The following is a 24,730-nucleotide window of genomic DNA, read 5'->3' on the forward strand; positions in this document are numbered from 1 at the left end:
TTTCAACTGGTGGATCCTACCATCAGAAACCTTTTACTATTCCTTGAGCCCTGGAGGAGCCCATCCATGTGAGGATGGGCTCCTCCCACAGAAGTGTCCCTCAATCCCTTTAGCTTCCTATTTTCAGTAGACAGTCTTTGTGTTGTCCACCTTAATCTTTTTCATCTCTTCCCGCCCTCTTCACTATCATCCCTTTCACGCTTACCTCTTCTAGCATTTTTTTGATGTGAAAACATCTTTGGCAGAACCTACTGAATTTCGGACTGAAGTAAAACTAATTTGTCACAAAAACGCGATGCAGAAATGACATCATTTCTGTTATTTCCGTAAAGCTTACTATCTTCACATTTCTTTTAGGTATTTTGATTTCTATATATTGATTATGAAATCAAAGAGCATTTGTATTGTAAATATTTTATTGATCATTCAAATTTCCATAATTCCAGCTGGAAGACAAGATATAATGGATTTATGATAACTAAAGTAAGAGATATATACTTGTGATTGCGGGCACCTTCATGGCCAGGTGGGAAGGAGCAGCAGTGCATAGCATATGCTTCTTGATTAGACCGGGGTTCGAGCCCGTCACCACCAAATATGGAGGATGCGGAAAGGTCAGGGAATGACCACCGCATATTCCCGGAGCAATATGGCCTTAGTTGCTAATGCTCCTAAAAACCAAATAACAAACAAACTTGTGATTGCAATATATCTAAATGTTGCAATCACATGTTACAATCTGGTAAACTGCGTCGATTAGGGTACCCGATCTTGTGGTTGAAATTTTGGGATTAGTGTTGAGAGTTAGATCGAATGTTTCTTGTAGGAAAGTAATTAATGGTTTAGTTTCTTTTAATCTGAAGTTAACATTGAAATCGGTTGCTCATAAAAAGGCTGCCCTTGCAATTCTACACAAATGGATGGCGATAGATGAGTTGAAAAAGCAGGACCAAATTGTGTTCAATGTGTGGAGTAGCTTACTGGACACGTATATAAATTTGAAAATATTTGCATTTGGACTTCTCTCAGTGTTTGGTTCGACGAATTTCTGCAGGCAAATATTTTTGAACACGAACTATTTTAAAAATAAATCAAGGAACTGTCTGAACAATGCGAGTCTCTCAGCATGTTTAAAGACAGCATACTCGCCAGATGTTGAGACACTCGCTCAAGACGTTCAGCAGTAAAAGTCACATTAATTCGTACCTAATTAGTTGTTTATGTTTTTTCAGTATTGATAAATAATATTTCAAAAAATATATATTTTTTAATAAAACACCTTCCCTCTCTATTCCATTTCTTAAAAAACTCCCTCCCTCCTCCCAGCTTGAGCTGAGGTGTGGCTCTTCGGATTTTTTTTTTTTTTTTTTAATTAGATCAAAAATGGCTCTTCACTCAAAAAAGGTTGCTGACCCCTGCAGCAGGGTAACAAAACAATATTATATCATTTGGCCATTTGGAGAAATAAAGAGAATCATTGTAAGTATCACTTGGCTATTGGGTAACACTTAAGATCCTTGCTCTTAAGTGATCCTCTACAGCTATGCCACTGAAGTCACCACTGGAAATGCAGTGCATATCAATGGTATATCTTTAGCAGTTGGTTTCTTTGTGTCATTTTCGAACCATAGACAATCGCAAAGAAATTATTTTTCATAAATATCCTTTCAAGCTCTCGATGTGCATTCTTATGTAAATAGTAGTTAGTGTAAGGAAAATGAGCATGATCATTTAAATTCATCTGCTCCACAGTTGGTGAAATGTTCTATTGTACATAATTAATACTCACTTTGGGTACGTCCTTGTTAGATGGAGCGACATTACTGACTGAAGGCACTGCTAAATTGAACGCTTGATTTTCTGTTTGTCTTTTATGCAATCTTTTTTTTTTTGGCTGATGCTATATAAGCTTGCTTTCTTGCATCATGTGCCCCTGCTAATGCTAATCTCGATAGTTTTTGTCGTTCTCGAGCACTCATTGCTACCTTCGTCTTATTTTCTTAGCATGATTTGCTTGATACTCTTGACAATGCTTTGTATTTGATTTTGGCATCATTGACCATTCAGCTATAGCACTGTGGCATTCATTCCCTTTCACTAATCAGAAAATTGTTGTTGTTGGGGTTTAAAGTGCAATGGCTACTTAGGCCATATTGCACTTGTGGAAGTGGTGCATACTGTCTGCGTTTGTTGATTTAGAAGCAGTTAAATACGGTTGTACAATCTTATTCGTTTTAGAAAGGAGAAGAATTCTGCGAGATTTGAATTTTCGCCTATGATATGGCGAAGTGACAAAGGTTCCTTTAAATTTGACAGAGAACTGAAAGACATTAATCGAGCATTACTATATAGAGTACAGTCGAGAAGTATGTGTTTGACTGTGAGTGGTGTATGACAATGATTACACTGGGGAGGATCATTTCCTGACAAAAGAAACAGATGGGTTAAATGAGTATGACCGATTCTGGCTCTGGCTAGAATTACTTCTTCTTGTCTGTTTGCTATAAAGCTAGAAGCCCATAATTTTGGTAAGGGTTTTATTTGGCATAGTTTATTATGGAGTTGTGTTTGTCACTGAAGAGTCAATTGATCCTTACATATTCTTTGTATATTCATTTTATAATCTGTGACAGGTACTAGCGAATTCATTGGGGCTGGGCTGGATGGATTTTTGGCAGCATCATCTGCAATTTCATTCCCTGGTATTCCGGTATGGCCTGGGATCCAGCAGAAGATAACCTTTTGCTGATGCTCTCTAAGACGTATCAACTGTGTTTTGATGAGCTTTAATATTGGGTGAGTAGGCGGGGAATTGTTTTGCAATGCTAATATGGAACTTTGTGAGTCTGTGTATATGCTCTTTTGAGTTGACATATGGAAGACATTTTCTAATGCAAGGTTTATGGCAAATAATTCAGTTGTGTAGCTACTACACTCTGTCGGAAGAGATTGAGAAATTATTTTATCAGGGAGTACCACTGCTGCACCCGATCCACTCTCAGACTTCGATCCATCTGTATATATTTTAGCGAAGTCAGGATAATGTTGAGCATGTTCAATGTGTAGCTGTTGGATGGTAAAGTCTGATAGAGAGTGTTTACCCCACTGGTGGAAATACTTGTCACAACATGGCATGATCACAGACCATGGAGGGTCCGGATCTATAGGATCTTGCAAGATTTTATCGAAGTGTATATCCCAATCTTCTGTTAGATGTTTTAGCCTAATACCAGCAGGCCGAACTGTCTGTGGTTTGTTTCTATACAGGGTCATATACAGCGGATCATGAAGTATTGACCAATTAGGATGGGTTCTCTGGCTTTGGATCTTGATTGCATAGTTTAACAGCAACATCTTTCTCCTGATATTTAGAGGAGGTTCATGGGCTTCGATATATAAACTTTGCACTAGAGATGTTCTGAACGCACCTAATGCTGATCTAAGAGCTGAATGTTGAATAGGGTTGAGGCGAGATAAGACACTCTCCCTAGCAGAATCGAAAACAGGCGCCCCGTACTCCAGGCGTGATATGATTATGGTTCTGTATAGGTGAAGCAGGCTGTAACGATCTGCTCCCCATGTTGTCGTTGATAAAACTCTGAGTATGTTCAGTTTCTTTTGACAGTTTGTCCGGAGATATTCAATGTGTTTTTGGAAGTTTAACTTGGTGTCGAAAAATAATCCTAGTAGACGAATACAATTAGCTATGGGAAGAGGATGGTTATTCAAGTGGAGCTCGGGCTCAGGATGCATATTGCGTCTGCTACAGAAGTGTATGGCAGCAGATTTCTGGCTGGACAGTCTACAACCATTTTGTGTCATCCATGTCAGGATGCGATTAATTGATATTTGTAGCTGCCGTTCAATATAATGCATGTTTTGAGAATGACAGGATATTGAGAGATCATCTGCGGAAAGGTACGAATCTACAGTTTTCGGAATAAGTTCAATTATATGGTTCATTCTCATTGCAAATAAAGTGGCACTGAGAACCGACCCTTGCGGAATTCCTTCTTCTTGGGTAAAAATCTTAGAGAGGGTTCCCCGGTAACGAACTTGAAAGGATCTCTGATGTAGAAAATGTTTGATAAAGTATGGTAAATTACCTCTCAGGCCAAGAGAATGCAGATCTTTTAGGAGGCCGAATCGCCATGTAGTGTCAAAGGCTTTCTCAACGTCAAGACAGACCATTACGAGATGTTCCTTCTTGACGAAAGCATTTCTAATGTTTGTCTCGGTTTTGATCATGAGATCCAATGAAGATCGATTTTTCCAGAATCCAAATTGGTTGTTGTGAATCAAATTTTGGGACTCCAGGAACCAAGTGAGACGGCGATGTAACATTTTCTTGAGGGTTTTGCTTAGACAGCTGGTAAGGGATATTGGTCTGTAATTTTGCGTAACAGAATGATCTTTACCGGGCTTTGCAATTGCTAGTACATAAGAATGACACCAGGAACTTAGGAAGGTATGTTCGGAAAAAATTCGATTGAAAAATATGAGCAGTAACGAGAGTGATCTCTGATCCAAATTTCGTAGCATTACATAGTATACCCCATCAGCGCCAGCAGCACTGTTTCTTGAGTGGTTAAGGGATTGTTGCAGCTCAAGCATGGTAAATGGTTTATTATAAGATAAAGCGGAATTTCCAGTGAAATTTAGTCTCGATTTCTCTGCAACCGTTTTAAGTTTATGAAATGTTTGATCATAGGCAGTAGAAGAGGACAACTGAGAAAATACGATCCCCAGTGCATTTGCTATTTCTGTAGGAGTAGTAAGCTCCTGTCCATTCCAGTTCAGTAGTGGGGTGGATAAAGAAGAGAATTTACTGTTTAAACATTTTATTTTTCTCCAGATTAATCTGATATCGGTATTTTTATTTACTGATGAGGCGAATTTAATCCAATTTTCTTTTTTCGCTTTACGTCTGATGAAATGGGCTTTTGCTCTGAGACGTTTATAACTAATAAGATGGAGGTGGTTGCGGAAAAGGTTCCACGCTTTGTTTTTCTCTTTTTTCGCATGATTACAGTCTTCATTCCACCAGTAATTTGTTTTTCGTCTATTTCTTACTTGATATTGAGGAATGGTAGCGGATGCGGCTGACAGAATTTGATTTGTGATGTGCTCAGTAACACTGTCGATGGAACAGGACTGAATAATGTAGTTGTCAAATGATATGTGCATTCTGTATTTTGTCCAGTCAGCTCTTGAAAATTTCCATTTCATTGGATTTTCTGTTGGGAAGGAACAGGATGTTTGAATTTTGCAGATTATGGGATAGTGGTCACTGCTATAAGGATCGCTTAGAGTCACCCACTCTATACTTGGAAAGAGGATTGGGGAACAAATGGTAAGGTCTATTGTAGAAGTTGAACCTGTAGGGAGATGGATATATGTGGGAGTGCCAGTATTTAGTAAAGTTAAATTTTGCCTGTCTATCAACATTTCAATAAGCTTCCCTCGTTTGTCTGATATAGGGGAACCCCATATTGGATGGTGGGCATTAAAGTCTCCTAGGATACAAAATGGAGATGGTAACTGCAAGACAAGATCTTCGATTTCTTGAATGGTATATTGATGATTTGGTGGAAGATAGATTGAAACCAGTGTCAGTGTAATACCATTTACAACGCGAGTGGCAACAGCTTCTAAGGAGGTTTGTAAATGAATGCGTCTGGAGGGGATGCTTGAATCCAAGAGTATTGCTACTCCTCCGTGAGCACTGTTAGTGCCAGCTCTGTCTTGCCTGAACATAGTATAATTTTTGATTTTGATTGAGATCTGAGGTGTCAAATTCGTTTCCTGCAAGCACATTGCAAGAGGTCTGTAGTGGTGAATTAATTCATGGATATCGTCGATATTACTGCGAAGGCCTCTACAGTTCCATTGGATGATCTGTTCCATTATTTAGATTTGTAAGAGGGAGATGAATCCGACTGCTTTTTATAAGTGGGTTGTTTGTGACGATCCAGCTTAGGTTTTTCTTTTCTGGGGAAGTTGGGGTGTGTTGAATTATTGCTATCTTCCATTTCACCATCTGCATGTAATTCAAGAAGGTCTTGGGTAATCATATCATCAGTATCCATCCTTGTTGAGGGTGGTTGATTAACCTCGACAGGATCTGATTTTTGCTGTTTTTCTGTTACTTTACCTTGGGTTATGATCTGGGTTGGAACCGTAAGAGGTGTATTCATACCTTGATCTACTGTGTTTGGCTTTGATGTACGCTGGGTCGATAGAACTGATCGAGCCCAGTCTGCAATCGATTTATCTGGAGAGAGTGACACTTCCGTCTGACATGCTACTGATTGGTGAGAGTGGATAACCGAGGCATAAGAGCTATTTGGCATGATCAGTTTGATTTGTTTCCTAGCTTCTTGATAGGTGACTTTATTTTCAGTCTTATATTTTTGTATTTTCTTGCCTATCTTCCAGAGATCACATTCTTTAGAGTATGCTGGATGGCTTCCCCTGCAATTAGGACACTGCGGAGTTTGTGCTTTGCATTCTGACTGGGTATGAGTTGTGGAGCCACAGTTTGGACATGTTGAAACGCCACGGCATGCTGTCTGGGAGTGACCAAATTTCTGGCATTTGTAGCATCTTAGGGGATTTGGGATAAAGGGTCGAACACGGCAATTTAAGTAACCTGCTTTGACTGATGCTGGTAGATTCGGTGAATTGAAAGTTAGAATTATGTTACGTGTTGGGACTAAGGTACCATCTTTTCGTATCATGATTCTTTTTGCTTGAGTTACATTTTGTGTCTTTAGTTCCTGTACTATTTCTTCTTCGGACACGTTCAGTAGATCCCACTCAGTAATCACTTCCTTGGACGAATTCAGGGTGTTATGTGGAGTGACTTGTATTGGAATTCCGATTAAAGTGGTGAGTTTCAATAATTGTTCAGAATATCTTGGGAGAGAAGTCTCTATTAGCAAGTCCCCGGATTGGAGACGTTTCACCATTTTTGGAGATGCTGCTGCATGTTCCAGGCATTCTTGGATTATGAAAGGGGAGAGCTTGCTAACAGGCTGTGCCGACAGAGAATGGATAATTAGGAAGGCTGGTGATTCCTGTCTGCCTGCATCTTTTTTCATTCTCTTCGAGGTAGAGAAGTCATGGTCGGGTTCATGATTGTCATATTGAGCACTCTTGGGCTCTAGACGTGGAAATTCATTGGTTTCCATTACTGCTCCTTTTAGCCCAGAGGGTTGATTTATCCCCCAGGTTACCGGCCCCGCCACATGGAGGCAGGAGTGGTGCCACCAGTGACCAAGCGATAAAGGTTAGTGATTAGTGTGTTAGAAAAGTAGTTATATGTACAAAAGAAAGGTGTTTTTCCTTTCTTGTAGGAGGCTTCCTTCTTTATTTACAAAGAGCCAGAAAATAAATAACTTTGAAAGTAAAACTTTTGGAAATCTCTTTAACAAATTCTCTTTAGAAAAGACTCTTTCAAATTCACTTTGTAAATCGCTAGATCACTCGCTTGGCACTCGGGGCCAATCAGAAAATGATTGATGCGAAACATCTATAGCAGCATCCAACAATGGAATGTAATGAAAATGCAGATTGCAACAACACAAATACCTTGTATTGTTGTGATCACACTATTCAACAAATTGCTACAATTAAATGGGTAATTAGGCTATTGGCTTGGATTTTGCTAAACTCTTTCAAACGTTGATTTGGTAGAGTAAGTATCGGCCATGAGCATAAAACGTTACATCATTCATATTAAATATTTTGCACTGATGTATGATGCTAATGTCATTAACGTTGATTCGGTAGAGTAAGTAGCAGGCGTGAGCATAAAACATTACATTGTAATGTTTTATGAATCAGAAACAGTTCTGATTTTCATCAAAGAATTTTCATCATATAATAATCAGAGACAGTTCTGATTTTAATCAAAGATATTTTTACATAAAACATTTTTCATGGGTACAGGGTACATATGCATTTTCCCCTTAGGGCCCTCCCTGGCAAACTCAGGCACAGTCCAGGGTTCACCTATGCCAGAAAACTTTCACCTGTTCCCAGTTGCTATACTTGTACTCTACCATTGCCTCCTCGAGGCAAGGACAGGCAATGTTGGGTCTCATTAGGGGGGGCCCAATAACTGCTGGAGGAACAACAGGTCAATATGACCCAACACTACACTACATTATACACACTAACACTATCTCTGACAAAGTTTATAGCATAACAATGTGTAATACACGGGGAACTTCTGGTGCCACTTGACAATATACACAATATCCTTTCTGTACACACTGTACATCCCATATTCAAATTCTGCATGCCTTATATATGAGTGTCACCATGTTTCTGGTATCCCAGCATTGTCACTATTCATTGTCTTGACCAGCACTTCAATTTAATCAAATTTATTTACTATGCTCTGTGCATTCGTATACATGCAAGTATACAAGTACACCGAATAAGAACAGATGCACTGTTCTTACTTAGTCACTCTAACACAGTACAAATATTTACTTGTCCCAGAAGTCGTTGAAATCCCGAACACACTATTTTTAAGGCTGCTGCTCATTCCAATAAAAGTAGCGCAAGAATTACTTTCACCTCTACCTGCGGCTACTGTTTATCTATGTATCCCTCCAAGCTAGCAAGTTTTTTGACCCACCTAACACTGCCTTGATAACATCAGCACACATTCTTGTACCCTTTCTATTTAAGTGTATCCCATTCCTTTAGAAGCAGTCTCTCTTGTTAATAAGCACAGACCACACTGAGAAAAATTAAACCCCTGAGCCTTGCACAATCTCTCCATTGGGAGGTTGTTTGACAAGGCTCTCCTTGTGTACTCCCTCCTATCTTGTGTGGACAGAATTGTACACACTTTCAAATTTAATCCTAACTTTCAACTTTTTTTCAACATTTTCCTGTACTTGTTAAGTAAGTCTCACTGAATGTCATTAGTGCCAAAGTGTACAAGTCACCTTTTGTTTACAGCCAGGCTGGAACAGGGATGTGTAGGTTAAATCAAATGTCGACGGATGTTTAGCAGTTTTATCAGTGAGTTCATTTTTCTTTATCTGAGAATGAGGTGAGATCTAACAAATTTTAAAGGGGGTGCCAAATTTAATTTGCCACCTGGGTGCCACATACCATAGGAACATCCCTGCTAAATGTATATATATATATTTATATATATATTATAGTGGGAAAATCCCTCAGCTCCAGGAAATTCTCAGATATTTTAAGGCAGTTAGATACACTGGTGTGCAAAACTTAAGGATGTCAGGTTTTCACGTGTAGTCAGGTTCTCACAGAAGTGGCCTGGATATGGGTAAAGAATATCAAAGGAACCTCGTGAAACACAGAAATAATGGAGGAAACAACACTGACAAAACAACAGAAACAAAACGGTACAGAGGGACATTATTCAAAAATGTCCCTCTGTACCGAGGGACATTATTCAAAAATGGCAAAATAGCAGTGGCTGCCATGATACAGATGCATGACTGCAACGTATGGAACAAAGGGAAGAGGTGGTCCTCGGTAGGAGATATGGCCACTCCTAATGTTGATGCAGGCTTTGCATTGCCTGTCCATACTTAGAACAACGTTGTTGATCAGTTCTTGCAGTAACATCGTCCATTCCTCTGTTAATGCCATCTTCAGCTGGTGAACATTTTCTGGTGGGTGTGGAAGTGCCGCTAGGAATCTCCCCAGAGCGTTCCATATGTGTTCGATGGGATTTAGATTGGAAGAACGGGCAGGCCAATCCATTCGAACAATATCCCCACTTTCCAAAAGCATATCAACAACTGCAGTGCAATGGGATGTGACGTTATCATCCATAAACACGAACTCGGGGTCAATGGCACCTCGGAACAGATGCACATGGGGAAGGATTACCTCAGTACAGTAGCGTGCACCAGTTGCACTCCATCCAAGATAACGCCTCCCCAGATGAGAACACCTCGACCGCCATATCGATCCCTTTCATTGATGTTTGCGGGGTAATACCATGTGCCAACCTCTCGCCAGATCAGCTGATGTCCAAAATCACTGCTGAGACTAAATCTTCTCTCACAGTAAACAGTACCTTACCCTGCTATGCTGCTGTCCAGTCCTTGTGTTCGATGTGCCACTGTAAATGGTGTTTCTGATGGGCAGGTGTTAAAGGGACACAGCGTACTGGCCATCGGGCAAACAGTCCACCTTTGTGGAGTCACCTGGACACAGTAAATCGCGATGTCCTGTGCAGCTGGTTTGCAATGGATCCCGCTGTCATTCTGAAGGCCGACCAAGCATGTGAGACGATGCTATGGGAGATATCGAACTCTGCAGCCACACTCCTCACACTTAAACCTTCCCAATTATTCGACCCCGTGTAAAGTCATCCAGATGTTGTCTACTGGCCATTTCGTTGTCTGTAGCATTGTAGCATTGAAACCAATCTAACGTCTGTAACAATTGTGCTCACCATTCAGTAATTTGCACATGACTGCTGCTTTTATCTGTTTATGTGAGCCCTCTCATCACGATTCAAATTTTTGCATGTGCACCAGCTTTCTACTGAATGGTCACAGTTATGCAAATCGCCACAGGCTGTTTCATTTGATTTTGTGGTTGTAACCTTTAGAAATAGTGTTGGTCCTTAGTTCTGCACACCAGTGTATCTTGGTGTCGTTCTAGAAGACCGATTAGACTTCACCCTACACATCAACAATCTTCTTGAGAAGGTCAAGATTTACTATGACCATAGCAAGAATCTCTAAATCTGATTGGAGTCTTGGCAGGAAGATACTCTTGCTCTATTACAAAGCTGTGTTTCTTCCAATTAGCATTAGCATTAGCATTAGTAGAGGCATTTGATGCAAGAAAGCAAGCTTATGCAGCATCAGCCAAAAAAAAAAAAAAAAAAAAAAAAAGTAACATAAATAAATAAAAATAACCACTTCCACTTCACCCCTCTGTTCGTTCGAAATACCTGTCCAGCTGAGCCTTAAACTTATTTAGGCTATCAACTTCCACGACAAGGGATGGAAGTCTGTTCCACCCACCAACCACCCGCTGGCTAAAGGCAAATTTCCGCACATCTATCCTACATCTGTCTTTCCTCAATTTGAATTTATGCCCTCTCAGGTGATTTTTCTGAGCTAGAGGAAGAATCCCATCAGCATTGAGCATGCTCAAACCATTCAAGGCTTTGTACACCTCTATCAGATCACCCCGCTGGTGCCTAGTTTCCAGACACTGTAATTTGCAAAACTTAAGCCTTTCTTCGTAAGAGAACCCCTTTGTCCCATTCACCAATCTAGTTGCCCTTCTCTGTACTCGTTCCAGCAGCTCTACATCCTTCCTGAAATGAGGCCTCCAGGCCTGTATACAGTACTCTAGGTGTGGCCTGACCATTGCCTTATACAAGGGAATAATCACCTCCTTATCCCTGCTAGAAAAATTTCTATATATCATTGACAATACACCATGAGCTACTCTTGCAGCTCGTCTGCACTGCTCAGAGAACTTCATATCTGCCTGCACCACCACCCCCAGGTCCCTTTCATTCTCTACCACTGTCAGTGTAGTACCACAGAGTTGATACGTTGCTCTGGGGTTGCTGTTTCCCATATGTAGTACTTTACATTTGTCAATATTAAACTTCATTTGCCACCTCGAAGCCCATCTGCTCAACCTTTCCAAATCCTGTTGCAGCAGCATAGTGTCAGTAGTGTCCTTGACAACCCTGCCAACCTTTGTATCGTCTGCAAACTTGGACATTAAGCCTGATATACCATCATCAATATCATTTATAAATACAGAAAACAATAAAGGCCCCAATACTGAACCCTGAGGGACTCCACTAATAACATTAGTCCACGATGAGCAGTGTCCATTGATTACCACTCTCTGTCTTCTCCCCCTCAACCACCCCTTTATCCATAGCAGCAACTTGCCTCCAATGCCACACTGCTCCAATTTGTGCAGCAGTCTTCCATGTGCAACAGTATCAAAAGCCTTTCTAAGATCCAAGTATATAATATCAAAGTTATTCCCTGCATCCAGTTCTTTTGTGACTGCATCATAGTATCCAATCAAATTGGTCAGGCAAGACTTCCCCTTAACAAAACCATGCTGTGTCCTAGCTATAACTGAAGTCTTGTCTAGATGATCCTGCAGTGCTTCTTTCACCAGTGCCTCCATTAATTTTCCGGGAACAGAAGTTAAATTCACAGGTCTATAATTACTTGTGTCAGCCTTTGATCCCCCTTTGTGAATTGGGGTCACATTTGCACATCTCCAGTCAATGGGTACCTCCCCTGAGTCCAAGGAAGCTCTCATAATTATGGCTAAGGGTTTGCTTACCTCCTTTGCTGCCTCCTTTAATATAACTGGATAGATCCCATCCACCCCAGGTGCCTTTCTTGTGTTTATCTTCAACAATTCCTCCTCCACTTTGCTCTCAGTTATTACAAGATTCTCTAGCTTACTGCTAGAGTTGAATACACCTCTGGCATTCCCCTCGCTGAATAACTCCTCATGTGTGAATGTCGATGCAAAATATTCATTTAGTTTGTTAGCTACCCGAGCAGGGTCATCAACAGTTGACCCATCGATCTCAAGTGGACCAATCTGATTCATCCCCTTCCTTCTAGAGTTTACATAAGTAAAGAACTCTTTGCTGTTTTTCTTCGCATCCCTTGCCAAGGATCTCTCGTAATCTGCCTTCGCCTGCCTAACCTCCTTTGTAACTTGGTTACAGATCAACTTGTATCTATCATAGGCATCCGTGTCACGTGTTAATTTGTATGTATCCCATGCATTTTTCTTCTCTGCCATATGCCTCATTAGTTCATCTGACAACCATTTAGGCCTAAACCTTGAACAATATTTCTTAGTTGGTATGTAAAGCCTAGTAGCTTCCACGATAAGTTCTTTGAATGCTTCCCATTTTGAATTTGCTGTTGGCAATATCATCAGTTGATCCCACTGTATAGAATTTAAATACTGTCTCAGTCCATTGTAGTCGCCTTTACGAAAGCAATACCCCTTCCCTTTACCCCTAATGGTAGTTACCTCTTTGAGTAACTCCCACTTCAGCACACTGTGATCACTGCCACCAAGTGGTTCATTTATCTGCAGATTCTGAATGCATGAAGAATCACTACTGATAATCAAATCAAGAGTATTACTCCCTCTAGTTGCCTCCCGAACATGCTGATGTAGAAAACAATCATCCAATAAATCCACAAAAGCCTTGCTACTGTGTGAGTGACCAGCCCCCAAATTCCAGTCAATATCTGGGAAATTAAAATCCCCCATTATAAGACTCTCTGATTTACTGGCCCACTCTATTTCTCCGAACAGTTTCTTATTATACTCATCAGAGTCATTAGGCCTATAGCACACTCCTACTCTCAATTTTGATCTCCCAATGCTTATGTCACACCAAACTGACTCGACACTGCACTGTCCAGCGATGTCGACTGGCTTCACTTCCTTGGATTTTATGTGTTTCTTAATTAATAGCATAACCCCTCCTCCCTTCCTATCCTGTCTATCCTTTCTGTACACATTGTACTCCCCAAATTCCAGTTCTGCATTTCTTATATCTGTGTGACACCACGTCTCTGAAATCCCCACAATATCTGCCTTTGATGTTTTGAGCAATACCTCAAATTCATCAAATTTATTTACTAAACTCCTAGCATTGGTGTACACACAAGTATACATGCACCTGTTCTTTTTCTTAGCTACCCTAACACAACCCATGTGTTTACTTGTACCCCAATGATTCCCAGCAGTCTCTGAAATATCCTGCATCTTATTTTCCAGGCTGCGGCTCATTCCAATAGAAGCAGTGCAAGAATCACTTTCACCTCTGCCAGTGGCTACTGTTAATCTATTAGTCCTTGTATCCCCCCAATCTAGCAGTTTTCCGACCCACCTAACATTGCCTCGATAGCATCAGCAAACATTCTTGCACCCTTTCTATTTAAGTGTATCCCATCCCTGTAGAAGCAGTCTCTCCTGTTAACAAGTACAGACCAGGCTGAAAAAAATTCTACCCCTTGAGCCCTGCACAATCTTTCCAGGGCCGAATTGATTGACAGGGCTCTCATCATATACTCCCTCCTATCGTGTCTGGGCAGAATTGCAGACACTTTCAATTTCAACCCTAATTCACGGCTTTTTTTCATCAGTGACCTGTACTTGTCAAGTAATTCCGCCGGTCTCCTACTCTTAATGTCATTAGTGCCAACGTGTACAACTATATCACCTTTTGTGCCCTTAAAAGATGATATCCGCTCTACAACGTCATCAACTTTTGCCCCTGGCAGACATACCCTGGTCCTATTCCACCTATCCTTTTTACAAAGCATGTTTCCCGTTTCCCTGACAATAGAGTCACCAACAACTACTAGTTCCTTTGGGACCAGCGCATTCTGCCTTGGGGGTTGCCGCTGTGTTCCGCGATGACCAAGTGCAAGCTCTGGCATTGGTGTGGGCAGCTGAGAGCTTGATGGGCCCCTCACTTGTAATCCTTCGAGGGCATCCACCCTATCCTTCAAGCTCTCATATTGGCCCATAACAACGCTGAGTTGTCGCCTTATCTCCTTACACTCCTTGCATCGCACACACACAAAGACATCCCCCATGGCAGTATCATGTCCCATACTTGACTGCTCCGCAAACATCAAGCAAATAGTGCATCTTACAAGGCTGTGATTCAGAGGACAACTGCCCCCCTCAGTTCTCCCCTGGGCCACAGCATTCCCATTAGCTTGAGCCCTTTGCTTTGCTGCTCTGGTTTGAGTCATGAAATGTCATCAATTGTCACTTATGGTTTGAGCATGTTAAAACTGTGAAGTTTTGATTTAAACTGTACTCTCTGCAGTGCTCAATGCTGCTTTGTATGCCATATGCCTGCAGGACACCATACTGGGCATTCTTTTCATTTTTGTATTAATGCTTTCCAACTGATGAAGGGCAATCTATGCCCAAAAGCTATTGATGTATGTTTATTTTTAACTTATTTTTACTTATCTTATGTGTTTCCTGTTAAAAGAATTTAAATAAACCTGTGTTCCCGTATTTTCTCAGTGAAACTGAACTTCATTGTCATTATGTACCCTGAGAACAGAGGCCTCTAACTTAGTTGCCTGCAGGACAGTTTCTACAGATGCCCTACAAGTAATAGGTGGGATATTGAAGTTAGATCTTCATCTTATATTCGGATCGTTCTGTTATCATCTCAAACACACATTGCTGATGGAATTTGCTGCAAACTCTTCATATGATTTTAAGCAAGAAAGGAGGAATATGTAGTTGGAACTTAATTGTAAATTTCATCTTGGTTCTCTCCTAATATCTACACATCTTTTCTGATCACTGGGTACAGTTCCATCACATCAAAACTTGTCCAGTTTGGTTTATAAAATAAAGACACTTGCCTATGGCAGCAGTGAGGAGACTGGGTGAATGTTGTCTTCCACTGCCCTTATTATTGTGACTTTAGAAATTCCCTACTGGAAAATGTTCCACAGTTCTCACCTGACAATGTAAAAGTTTTGACTAAAATTGTCTCCAATTTCAAACATTTTCAACAGTTTTCTGATGATGTTTCAATACAAGAAGGCAGTTACTGACAACTTCCACGACGAGATCCAACAATGCATCATTGTGAATGGATGCTTTCTTCTTGCACCTGCTTGAATTTCAGGATTATCCTTAGTAATACTGAAATTCACGAAGCCTTCAGTGACTTATTTTATTTTTTTCTCTAGTATGGGCAACTAGAGAAATCTGCTAGAACCCACTGATTTAGCACTGCCTTCAGTGGGTGGATGCAAGATCTGCTCCTTTTCGGGCAATTATATTAATAGAGAACTACCTCCTAATGTTGAGGATGGGTACTGCTTTGCAGCTACCCGGTTAAGGTCACACATACAAACCACATGTGGTCTACATTTGGTCAAACCACAGCATTCTGTAAACAATACGATATTAACTGGCGAAGTGAACTCTGTTCACTTCGCCAGTTAATATCGTATTCTTAATATCGCCACACAGTTGGTATCTTTCTTTTGGGTTACTGCTACCTATACTTTGTATCATCTGCAAACTTGGACATTAAGTCTGATATACCTTCATCAATATCATTGAAAAATACACAAAACAACAATGGGCCCATCACAGAACCCCGGAGGACACCACTAATAACATTAGTCCATGTAGAGCAGTGTCCATTTATTAGCACTCTCTGTCGTCTCCCACTCAACCATCATTTTATCCATTGCAGCAACTTGTCCTTAATGCCATACGGCTCCAATTTGTATAGCAGTCTTCCATGTGAAAAAGTATCAAAAGCTTTCCCGAAATACAAATATATGATATCGAAATTATTTTTTGCATCCAGTTCCTTTCTGACCACATTCCAGTAACCAATCAAATTGGTCAAACAGGACTTCCACTTAACAAACCCATGCTGTTTCTGAACTATCACTGCAGTCTTGTCTAGGTGATCCTGTATCGCCTCTTTAACCAGTGACTCCATTATTTTCCCCGGAACAGAAGTTAAACTAACAGGTCTATAAATATTTATGTCATTCCTTTGAATCCCTGTTGTGAATTGGGAATACATTTGCATATCTCTAGTCAAAGGGGACCTCTCCCCTGAATCTAAGGATGCTCTCATGATTATGGCCGAGGGTTTGCTAACTTCCATCGCTGATTCTTTTAGTTTAATTGGATAGATTCCATCCACGTCAGGTGCCATTTTTTATTATTTAACTTCAAAAATTCCTTCTCCACTTTGCTCTCAGTTACTACAAAATCACTTAGCTCCCGGTTAGAGTTTGATAAACTTCTGGCATTCCCCTCCTTGAATAACTCCTCAAGTGTGAATGTAGATGCAAAATACTCATTCATTTTATCAGCTACTTGAGCAGGATCGTCAATAGTCGAACCATCAATATTAAGTGGAGCAATCTGATTCATCCCCTTCCTTCTAGTTTACATAAGAAAAGAACTCTTTGGTGTTTTTCTTTGAACACTTTGCCAAAGATTTCTCTTAATCTATCTTTGCCTGCCTAACCTCCTTTGAGATTTGACGCCTGATAATTTATATGCATCCCATGCATTTTTCTTCTCTGCCACGAGCCTCATTAATGACATCCATTAGGCCTGAACCTTGAACAGTATTTCTTAGTTAATATGAAAAGCCTAGTAGCCTCCAAGATTAAGTCACCGAAGGTTTCCTATTTAGAATTCTCTGTTGGTAACATCATCAGTTGATCCCACTGTACAGAATTTAAAAACTGTCTGAGACCAATGTAGTCCCCTTACGAAAGCAAAAACCCTTCCCTTTACCCTTGATGGTAGTTACATCTTTAAGTAAATCCCACATCAGTACTGTTTGTTTGTTCGTTTCGGGATTTATTGGGCGCATCGGCAACTATGGCCATGGTGTGCCACCACAACAGTACACTGTGATCACTGTCACCTAGTGGTTCCTTTATCTGCAAATTCTTAATGCACAAATAATCACTGCTGATAATCACATCAAGAGTATTATTCCCTTCCCTCTGGTTGCCCCTCGAACATGTTGCTGTAGAAAACAATCCTCCAATAAATCCACAAAAGTCTTGCTAGCGTGCGAGTGACCAACCCACAAATTCCAATCAATATCTGGAAAGTTAAAATCCCCCATTAGAAGACATTCTGATTTACTGGCCCACTCTATTTCTCAGCACAACTGTTCGTTGTACCCAGCAGAGTCATTAGGCCTATAACACACACCTACTCTCATTTTCCCTTTCCCAGTGTTTGTGTCACACCAACTAGACTCAACATTGCACTGTCCACCCATGTCAACTGAATACACTTCCTTAGATTTTATGTGTTACTTAACAACCTTCCTACCCTGTCTATCCTTTCTGTACACATTTTACTCCCCAAATTCCAATTCTGCACTGCTTATATCTGTGTGATACCACATCTCTGATATCCCAACAATTTGATGACTTCTAGCATTGGTATACATGTAAGAATACATGCACCTGTTCTTATTCTTAGTTACCCTAACACAACCAATGTATTTACTTGTTCCATGATGCCTCGCAGCAGCTCTTGAAAATACCGGCAACGTGCTCTAGAGGGCTGCTGCTCATTACAATTAAAGCAGTGCAAGAATCACTTTTGTCTCTTCCTGGGGCTACTGTTACTCTTTTAATCTGTGAATCCCCCCCCCAAAGCTAGCAGTTTTCCAACCCACCTAACACTGCCTCGATAGCATTAGAAAATATTCTTGCATCCTTTCTATTTAAGTGTATCCCATCCCTCTCCTGTTAGCAAGCGCAGACCATGCTGAAAAAAATTCTACCTCATGCACCTTGCGCAATCTCTCCAGTGCCAAAATGATTGACAAGGCTCTAATGATATACCCCTCCTATCGGTGTCTGGGCAGAATTGCAGACACTCAAATTTAGCTCTTAACTCGTGACTTTTTTTTTTTTCAGCATTGACCTGTACTTGTTAAATAAATCTGCAGATCTCTTACTCTTAAAGTCATTAATGTCAACATGTACAATATCACCTTTTGTGCCCTTGAAAGATGATATTTGCCCTACAACATCATAAATTTTCACCCTTGGAAGACGTTCCACCTGTCCTTTTTGTATAATATATTCCCCATCCCTGACAATAAAGTCACCAACAATAACTTTCCTGTGGGACCAGCACATTCTGCCTTGGAGATTGCTGCTGTGTTACCTGATGCACAGGAGTGAGATCTGGCATTGAGTTGGGCAGGTGAGAGCTTGATGGGGCATTCATAATAATTTCTTCGAGGGTATATACTCAACACCTGAAACTCTCATAGACTCCCATCAGAATGCTGAGTTGGCATCTAATTTCTTCACAGTCTCTGCCCATAGCACACACAAAGACATCCTCCTTGGTTAGATCATATGTATTTATATATATGTAAAGAAAAAAAAAAATTAATTGAATTGAAAGGGAAAGTATGACGATGAGATAGATTGAAACTAGTGTTAGTGAAATCTGAGTTATTAAACATACAGCAACAACTTCAATTTCAGTTTGAAGAACAATTTGCTCGGTCAGGATCTGTGAGCTGACCAAGACGGCCACATCTCCACAGGCAGCATTTAATGTATTGTGATCTTGTCGATAGACAGAATAGTTCTTTATGGTGGCAGAAATTTGAGAAGTAAATAGGTTTCCTGCAGACAGAAACTAATTGGAAAGTTGTGGTTAATTAAGTCGTGAATATTATTAATGTTGCCATGAAAGTCTCTGCAGTTCCACTGTAAAATATAAGGCATTAGTAGAATTTAGTAAAAGAAGCCATATCTGACTGCTTTTTTTACGTGGATGGCTTATGGCATTCAGGCTTTGGCTTGTCTTTTTTTGGGAAGAAGGGCTGACTGGTGACCATATCTTCTTCCACATATATTTCTAGGATTGGGTCTTCCTGTCTGGACAAGTTATTTCTATCTATGGACATGTCTTGAATAGTCTTTTTTAAATTCAAACATCAGTAGTGGCAATCACTGGAGGAGGAGGAGATATCACTGGTACTGTAAGAGGAGTACTGCTTGCCTGGTTCAACTGCTTAGGGACATTGGACTGTTCTGAGAGAGGACAGCCCAAGCGCAGTGAGAGATTGAAGTGTTTGAACAGACTGTAACATCAGTTTGGGTGGCCACTGACTGATATTTTTGTGCAATACTAGCATTGGCATACATTTTGCCATACTGGGTGCAATTAATTTCCTTGCTTCTCGATAGCTTACTTTGTTTTAAACCTTATATTTTACTTTTTTTTTTTCTTCTCAGTTTTTCCATGTTTCATGTCCTAGAGTAAGCAGGTTGGTTGCCTTTACTATTAGGGCAAGTCATTTCTTTCACCAAACAATCACTTTGAGAGTGATCGGTGGACCCGCAGATGGGACAAACCAGGTTTCTTCTGCATGTCGTTTGAGGGTGGCCATAAATCTGGCGTAACATCTCAAGGGATTGGGAGTGTAGGGTTGAATGTGGCAAAATAGATAGCCTGCTTTTACCGATGAGGATAGATTTGGGGGTAGTAAAGGTGAGAATAATATTCCTGGTGGGTGTGAGTGTATTGCATTTTTTTAATCATAATCCTTCGGACTACAATAACATTTTGCTCTTGAAGCTCTTGAATTATCTCTTCTTCTGTGACACTTAATTGATCCCAGCTAGACATAGCACCTTTAGATGTGTTTAGGGTTGCATTGGGAGAAACGTTTACTGGAATTCCAGTAAAGTTTTAAGTTTACAATTTAAGGTTTACAGTTTTAGATCCTGCAATACTTTTCAGGTGTTTCTGGATAAAGAAGGGAGACAGTTTACTGAGAGGCTAATCTATAAGTGAATGCATTATTAGAAATGCAGGAAAATCTGTCACTAAGGAATTGGTTTTAAACCTCTTGGGTTTTGATGTGTCATGTTCAGTTTCTGTCTCTGGCTGAGAGCTTGTTGTCTCTAAAGGAAACATATTATGCTCCTTTTGGCCATTGGCAGATTAACTGTTCTGCTAAGGTTTCCAGCCCTGGCACAGGAAGGCAGGAGCAGTGCCTAATGTGAACAAGCAGAGATTATAAGGATTAGCAATTAAGGAAGAAAGGTAGTTTTCCTTTCTTGTTCTCTACAAGAAATTTTTGAGATAAGTGCTTCTATCAAATAAAGAGTTTTTGAAAATGCAAGAAATTAAAAAGAACTACAATTGTAATTGTGTGGTGTTCTTTCTTTTTTTGCATAATGATAATCATTGACAGATATCAATAGAATGATGGTAGAAAATTCAAAGAACTGAAAATTGTGAATGTTTAGTACATTAGTGGGAACACTAATGTACTAAGATTTTTGTTGTTTTCTTTGTTGGCATGGTTCGTTTCATTTTCTTTATTTTATTGTTCCCTTGAACCATGAATAATGGGGACATATATAACACATATCCAGAGATCACTGAATTATGAAAACTTACCTAACACCATCTGGGCCACTGTTTGCACATTGACTACACTAGATGTGTGAAGAAGTCCACAGGGATTCACAGCTGTGCAGCCTGCAAGGCTTTCCACATTGTTGGAATACATGACAATTGTGCTTCGACTCACTTTCCATTTAAAATGTTCCACAGGTGTTCAACAGAATTGAGGTTAGGCAAATTTGGAGGCCTATCAAGGTCGGTAATATCTTAGCTGTGTTCCTTGAATCACTTGTGCACAGTGTTGGCCTGATGACATGGAACATTATCATCCTGGAAGATCCTATTTCTGTCTGGGAAAAAATGCAACATGGCAGGGGTGCACATGGTCTCCTAAGAACTGCCAGTAGACTTCGCTGGCTACAATAAAATATATTATAAGAACAAATAAAACCCTATGGATTTAAAAAAAAAAAAAAAAAAAAAAAGGGACTTTACCAGTGAAACGTTGGTACATACAAACCAGGAGTCCTAGTTCTTACTAGTAAAACATGCCCCATATTATGCAACTCCTGTCATTTTCCATGGGATAGTGGGGACCATGCACAATGGATCCATGGACCTAGGTTGCATGAGGAAGTTCACATCCACTTCCAGTCCTCACGTGTTCAACCAGCTTGTTGTTGACACTATAGCATTCGCTGTCGATGATGATCAGTGGTGAGGAGATAATGTCTCTTGGGTCGTCTGCTGTAAAAAAGGTAAAAACGGCCTCCGTAGCCGAGTGGCCTGCTGTAGAACATCATATATCTGGGTGTGCAGTGCATCATCGTTTAGAATATTGTTCTTCATGCATTTCCCCACTGACTTACCACTGCTCTAGTGTATGAAGCTGTCCAGTTTTTTATATTGTTAGTTATGTGGCATAGTTCATTATGGCCTATGCCACATAGGGTTGGTCATAATTCAGTGATTATTAAATGTATATCTACACTATAATTTTAGAAATATCATATCATACATTCTAGCATATAAGTCAACCATTGAAGCACCAAGAAATCATATAACATTCTGTTTGAGTTAAATGACAGGTAAACATTCCTAAGCCTGAATTAATGGCATGTGATTAGAAAGACAAGAATTTGTAACAATGAATTTACAATTTATGTATATATTTTTTTACATGAATCAACAATGTGCATATATTATACACCTTTTAAAATTCATCTTCTCCATTATACGAAGATTTGTTCATCTTCTCCATTATACAAAAACAGTTCACGGAATTAGCATTAGCAGAGGCATATGATGCAAGAAAGCAAGCTTATATAGCATCAGTCAAAAAAAAAAAAAAAAATCAATCCCATTTCACCGATCCATTCATTACAAAAGTTTGTTTAGTTGTGCCTTGAACTTATTAAATTGTTCACATCCACTACTACAACAGATGGAAGCTGGTTCCAACTATCAACCATCCTAAAGGCAAATTTCTGCACATCTATTCTAAAATTGTCTTTCCTCAATTTGCATTTATGTTCACTCAGGTGAATAATCTGCAAGAGGAAGATTCCTATCAGCATTGAGCTTGCTCAAACCAATCATACACCTCAATTAGATCACCCCACAGGTGCTTAGTCTCCAGAAGCTGCAATTTGTAGAACTTAAGCCTTTCCTGGTAACAGAAACCCTTTGTTCCACTCACCAATCTCACTGCCCTTCTCTGTACTCGTTCCTGCAGCTACACATCTTTCCTAAAATGAGGTCTCCAGTACTCAAGGTATGGGTTGACCATTGCCTTATACAAGGGGACAATCACTCCCTTATCTCTGCTAGCAAAATTTCTGTATGTCATTGACAAAACAACATCAGCTACTATTACAGCCTTTTTTGCACTGATCAGAAAACTTCATATCTGACTGCACAATTACCCCAGATCCCTTTCATTCTCCACTACTCTGAGTGTAGTACCACCAAGTAGGTACGTTACTCTGGGGTAACTGCTACTCATATGCAGTACTTTACATTTGTCAATGTTAAACTTCAGTTGCCACCTCTCAGCCCATCTGCTCAAACTTTCCAGAACCTGATGCAATAGCATACTATCATTACTCTTATTAACAACCCTGCCAACCTTCGTATCGAAATTCATCAGGGAATTATGTTTTTGGATTTACTTTTTCGGAACTTGTTTAGGAAACTTTCAGAGTGTCCTTTTTTCAGACTAACTTTTAGAGCAAACAAGCTTCCAGAATTAATGCATCGTTTACAGAGAAACCAATTTTCACAACAATACTAAATGGAAACAAAAAATTTCTTAGTTATATAAAGCCTCCCACATACGCATATAATGTCAATAAGAGCGCTAAGGTTTGGTTTGTGACCTTCTATGTATTGGCGTGGTATTAGTTGCTGTTTTCATCACAGTTTATTATAGAGTGTATTAAATTGCCATAGTGTCAACTTTCAAAAAAAAAAGAAAAAGAAAAAAGAGCAAGCATTGATAACTGAATTAAAATGTAAACGCCAGTTCTTAATGTAGACTTTACTGTAATACAGCACTACGTGAAATTTGAAGGATGATTATAAATAAAAAAACAAAAAGAAAAAAGAAACCAACTTGTATAGTTTTGTTTTAGTTAGTTGTTGGCGCATCGGCTTCTGTGGCCATAATGCACCTCCCGAGGTTTTTGCAGTACTCTGATCCAAGCCCAAGGCGGGATTCGAACCCGCGACCTTTGGGTTGCCAGGCAGGCACTTTACCCATCCGGCTAGCCCGGTCGGCAACTTGTATAGTGAATATATGATTAAGTGTAAATTTCTGAATACCACTTTTCTATCTAATTTATGATGTTTATTAGAAAGATCCTTCATAATAGTATTTATGGAAGTAGTATCATGCATGAATTTCTAATCTATGAAAGTTTTGATGAATAGCCTAGTTATGCTGTTCATGAATGATATTCATTTAAGTGGTTCAGCAGTAAAATAAAATCTTGCACATTTGTTAAAGTTTCTAGGATTTTTTTTTTTTTTTTTTTTGATTTGGTAGTTGTTGGCGCATCGGCTTCTGTGGCCATATTGCACCTTCCAAGGTTTTTGCAGTACTTTGATCCAAGCCCGAGGCGGGAATCGAACCCGCGACCTTTGGGTTGCCGGGCAGGTACTTTACCCACTCGGCTAGCCCGGTCGGCCAGTTTCTAGGATGGTTGGCTGGTTGTTTATAATTAGCGCATAGGCAGCTAAGGCTATGGTGCATTGGTAAATAACACCTATATATACATTGGTAAATATCACGTTTGGTCCGACGAAAATCCTAGTACAATTCACGAGTCACGACATCAGAAAGGTTTCTTGTTGAATGTCTATGGAGGACTACTAGGAGACTGTCTAATTGTTTCTGCCAAACAGGCTTACAGGAGAGCTGTACCTTCAGTTCCTGCAGAATGTTCTTCCAGACCTCCTTGATGATGATAATGTTCAACTTCAGCAATGCCAGAACATGTGGTTTATGCATGCTGGTGCACTGGCACATTTTGCTCGAGTTGTGACTGGGTATCTAACTAGAAGGTATGGTCAACAGTGGATAAATAGAGGTGGGCCTGTAATGTGGCCTCCCAGATCACCAGATTTAAATCCTCTGGATGTTTGTATCTGAGGTCATGTAAAAAGCTTACTGTACACTTCTGACATTAACACAGTTGAGGAATTGCAACTCAATGCAGAAAAGATTACAAAGCTGTGTACGGATGCAAGGACAGCATTTTGAACGCCTTCT

The 24,730-nt window shown here is 40.0% G+C and overlaps 1 protein-coding gene across 1 annotated transcript in view; it reads right to left on the minus strand.

Moving 5' to 3' along the window:
* The window catches only part of LOC150079049 (meckelin), an 860,544-nt gene that overhangs the window by 325,836 nt on the left and 509,978 nt on the right, over positions 1-24,730 (minus strand). The window lies entirely within an intron of this gene.

The sequence above is a fragment of the Mastigoproctus giganteus genome, chromosome 10 (assembly GCF_048544385.1).
Source record: "Mastigoproctus giganteus isolate SK-2022 chromosome 10, ASM4854438v1, whole genome shotgun sequence".
Lineage (NCBI taxonomy): Eukaryota > Metazoa > Arthropoda > Arachnida > Uropygi > Thelyphonidae > Mastigoproctus > Mastigoproctus giganteus.